Below are 5015 nucleotides of genomic sequence, written 5' to 3' on the forward strand. Positions count from 1 at the left end.
TTACCCAGGTTTGGGGCTCTCCGGAGAGATAATACCCCTACTCCTGCATGTCTGTATATGATGTATATTTGTAGTACAAGGTTTCTTCTGGAGCTGTATTGGAAAGGACAGCCATGGGCTTGTCCCTCATACGTGATTGTGTGTGAGATGCGAGAGAGTGAGTCTATGAGAGTATGAAAGGCGAGCCAAAAGGGGTCCTCCCATACGTGGTGGGCATGAGCCCCTTGTATGGGTGTGTGGCTTGGTATGTAAACTACAGTGAGTAGCTTACATACCAAGCTGCTTGGCATGTAAGCTACCATTGGTGGCTTACATGCCAAGCTATATGCAGCTTGGGAGCAAGGCTATGCTTGTTCCCTGGGGCACTTTAAAAATTAGCGCCAAGGGGACAAGTTACACTGTAGATGAAGCTGCGTAGCGCCCGAAGGGACGTCGTACTTGACTCCAGGCAGGCGGCTAGCTGGCACAGCCGGCTGGTCGGAGGAGTCGGTCGTGGGCAGGAATGGAAGCAGTTGGCCAGGGTGGGCAGGCACCCCGTTCGACTCGCCGTCTTTGGGGTACCTGGGGGTCATCCCTCCGACAGTAGCCTCCGAGCCTCCGGGCGACAGTAGCCTCCGAGCCTCCGGGGGTCATCACACGCAGAACTTCTCGATGATGGTCGATTGCAAGCCGGGCGCGACGCTACTTCTTTCCAGCAGGGGCGCACCAGCGCACCCGCTGGGTGTAGCCTTCGGGCGACTCGAAGAGTCGGGCGGAGGATCTTTGCTATTGCTGGAACAGACGGTAGCGTCGAGGATGTCAGGCGCGGACGCAATGTCCGCCGACTGATGCGCGTGAGGCGCTGTCAGATGCGGATGTGGAGTCCGCCGTCTACTGCGCGCGAGGTGCTGGTGGATGTGGACACGGATTCCGCCGGATGGTGCGCGTGTGGTGCTGCCGGGCATGGACGCATAGTCCATCGGCTGGCTGTTTCCAATGGGAGCGCGCAAGCGCACCCGCTGGGTGTAGCAACTGAGCCTCTGGGGACTCATAGAGTTGGGCGGAAGCTTCTTGTTGTTGTGGTAGCAGATGTGTAGCGACCCGACTCAAAACAAGTCAAGCCTCTGTGTATCTGTGCCATCCTTGGATCAGTATGCTGGCACACACAGTACATCAATGTATATATCAAAGTGCAATCACATGTAAATAGCGTAAAACTGATATATACCTTAAGTATTTCAGCGGAAGCAGTCAAGGCAGTGGAGTCCCAATAAACACCAACGGCAAGTTGAGTGTAGACCGTAACCCTGAATCGTACTCTTACTCGTCGAAGAAAAATATCTGCAACATAAGCCGTTGCAGCCGTGTAGGTCAGCATATTGAATATGCCGGCAAGTCACATGTGAGAGGGGGTAAAATAATAATCAACTATCTCTACATGCATATATGGCAGGTGGGGTTATAAGTTTTTAGCGAAAAGCAAATTTTCTCCTACATCAAGAGGGGCTAAAAGCGAAATGTTACTACAAAGGTTGGTCGTTAACGAGATGGTTCCGCCAACCAGTTCTTGTAGCCAAGTTATCATTATTACCCTCATCAAATATACATAATGGTGTTGAGAAATCCAGATAACTTCAGTTCCTTTGGCTCAAGTTGTCCATAACCGTGGACACGGCAAATCGATTAGGTTTGAGTACTCTGCAGAGTTTTGCACACGTTCCCCACAAGATTTGATCGCCTCCGAGTATGTCCTCGCACTTCAGGGTGTTTGAAGACCAGATGATCAAAACATGGTCTTTCAACGGGTCCCTCTGAATCCCTGTCGGTGCCCATCCATTCCTACCATTCTTCTACATCTGCTAGCACCGCCTGTCCAGAGTCGCCGCGTTGTCCAACCAAGCCAGAGCCCATAATGACTTGTGGTTGTGCAGGTAAGCCTTGGGTCTTGAAAATATCCGTCCGTCTCTTTGAGCCTGGGTGAAGCTTTCCGCAGGATGTCATGGCCTCTCCAGCATCCCGGGTCATCCACTGGGTTCTCCAGGGAGCCGATCAACCGTCCTTCACCCAGAGTTGCATTGCGCCCGAGGTCTTGAAAATCTTGTCTTAACCGGTCTTGATTATTTAATCAACCTCGCATCACTCGTGTTATGCACTCAACCCAAATCCCGTCTACTCAAGCATAGCAATATGAAATTTGTCGTCCCAGGGCCAAGTATCGGGGTTGTTGTGTACCTACCACATGATACTACAACCTATACTAAAATTTCCAAGTACCTAAGCAGCATGCAATTGGGCATAGGATGGTAGAACTACGATGCATAAAACATAGGTGATAGTATGATCAAAGTGACTTGCCTGGTGATGTTGACGAAGAAGAATTTCTCGAGAAAATAACTTGATAGACTACTCGTCACTCTCCGATGAAATCTATATAATAAAAATTTCATTCACATAAGCACTCATACTAGCAATCATTCTAGCAATCAAAACAAAAGAGAAAGCGAATAAGAATCCGAAAGAAACTTCAAATAAGACTAGGGAGTCTTTTACTACGTCAAACACTAAATAGTTTTGTCTAACAGAAAATAATAACAAGGAACTAAGGTATAAGTTTAACTAAGATAAAATAAAGTATTTTTCACAACACTTTTTGAAAGTATTCCCAAACGGGATTTGAAACAAAGCGGAAACCAATTGCAAGTTACTAAGGAACTAGAATTGATTTCATGAAAACAAATAAAACTAAAATAAAAACTTGTTGAAAACTACTATTTATCAAACATAAACAAAACATAATATTTCTGAAATAATAAATAAAATATTTTAAAACAAAGCTAGAAAAGGAATTAGCCGAAATCTTAAAAGAGGTGAAACAGAAATTGTTTCACATGAAACAGTGAGCTAAAATACTCAAACAAATCTGAAACTTTTACCACTGATAAATAAGATCTCTAGTGATCAGTACCAAAAGGAATCAAATTAAAAACTATTTTAAGCTCCTGGAATAGGCAAAACAAGGTTTAAACTAAATCTGATCTAACTTATATTTGAAAATTTCAAACATAGACAAATTATATGTTTTTAAAAACTACAGGAAATTTGTGAGCTACGGGAAAACGAATCACTATCATTGGACTTCGGTATCAAAAGTTGTGGCAAAAGAAAAATTGAAACTTTCTGTTTTTTGTAATTTAGACAGAAAACTGCAGCTAACTAGTACTAACAAAGGGGTACACGTGGCAGGTTGCTATTGGCTGCGGAGGGCGTTTGTTTCATGGTTTGGAGCAAACGGCCTAAGCTAAGCAAACTCGCTGGTTAAATCATAAGTGGAAGTAAAAACCGTTGGTTTTCTAAACTAAACCGAAAGGGTATTTCTAAGATCTAATCTAAGCCATCTACTAGAGATCTAAGGGCTAAAACTAAAACAAAACGAAACAAGTAAGAAAAGAAAGAAGGGAGGAGAGGTTACCTCGCTGGGATGCTGCTCCCGTGCTGGTGCTGGTGGCGAGGTGGGGGTGGGGTGCTCCGATGGGGAGGGGGGCGGCGGGAGTGGGGAAGGGGGGCCGAGGTGGGGGTTGCTCCTGGTAGGGGAGGGGCGAGGTGGAGAGGAGGGGGCTGTAGGGGGGGGAGGTGGAGTTGCTGGCTGGTGGTGGCGAGGTGATGGGGAGGTGGAGAAGGGGCAGCAGGGGCCGGTGGAGGGGTGCAGCAAAGTAGTGGCCGAAGTGGAGGAGGGGGGTGCCGCGAGGGAGGAGAGGTGGAGGGGCCGGCGAGGTGGAGGAGGAAGCTCCTGTTGGTGCTCTCTGGTGAGTTTCCGGTGATGACTCCGGCGAGGTGGGGCACGAGCTAGGGGCGAGGAGAGATGAACTTCTCGACGGGAATGGAACGAGGAGAGGTAGGGGCTTCTTATAGAGGCGACGGGAGGCGCCGGGAAGGTATGTGCGTCGCGAATCCCGGTGGAGGGGATCTCCTCTCCATGGAGGGAAAGTTTCTGTGTCACGTGAAAGGAGGAGGAGGAAGAAGATGATCTTCTTGAGCCAAGTTTGGAAAGCTCTTAATGGGCCAGGGGGTATTTCCTAATAAAAGTGATCTCCTTCCTATTTTTGAAACTACGAAACTAAAACATTAAAAAGGAAATCAAATCAATTCAGAATAAAGAGTTTTTATATACTAAAATTATCATAAAAATAAAATATAGATGATGGGCATTTTTCCACGGCAAAAATAAAAACTTCAGAAAAAATTATTTTCACAAAGTTGCCAAAAAGGTTTATTTTCTTTTGCAAATAATTTTCAAATGATCCTCTAAGTTTGAGGGTGCAAATAACATTAAAAATGCCCGGGTATTTGAGGGTCATGTTCCTCTGCTCTTTAGAATGTATTTCCCGGCATTTCTTGCACGAAGAAAACGAATGGAAATGCAAAAAGAATTCGAATGCAAATATCTCCGTTCAAATTATTTATAGTTGAAGAAGTCATGTCATCTTCTCTCGTTGCTTTTAAAAGATTGAATTTGAATTCACCGGAGAAGGGGAAAGTTATTTTATTCCCTCTCATTCAAAAGTTTCGAAAAGTTTCAAATTTCACACAAGTTTCAATCACTCAGGCAACCAACAAACAATCAATCTAATAATTATATTAACATTCCAAAATTTATAATTTTGGGATGTTACAAACTACCACACTTAAAATGAATCTCGTCATCGAGATTCGAAGAGGCTAGAAAGAAAGGTTAGGGTTTGGGGGTCTTCTAAGAATTCCAATCTCCGGCAAGGTGGGATGCTACCACACTTAAATGAGAGATATTGGTCCCTCAAAATGCTTTAATGATCCTCTGGGGTTTTTGGCATCATGACTCCTCACATTCTTCATGGTAACTTCTTTGGAGAAGTTCTTCCATTATATTCATAATGTTTCCATCGAAATCGAGGGTTCTTCTGTTGATATAAGATTCTTCTATCACAAATGAAACGACCGTGTCGCCCAAGCCGTTTTCTCCCTGGACATTTTTCATGTGTGGTGACCTCTAGCTTTTGCTC

This window comes from Hordeum vulgare, chromosome 4H, assembly GCF_904849725.1.
Source record: "Hordeum vulgare subsp. vulgare chromosome 4H, MorexV3_pseudomolecules_assembly, whole genome shotgun sequence".
Lineage (NCBI taxonomy): Eukaryota > Viridiplantae > Streptophyta > Magnoliopsida > Poales > Poaceae > Hordeum > Hordeum vulgare.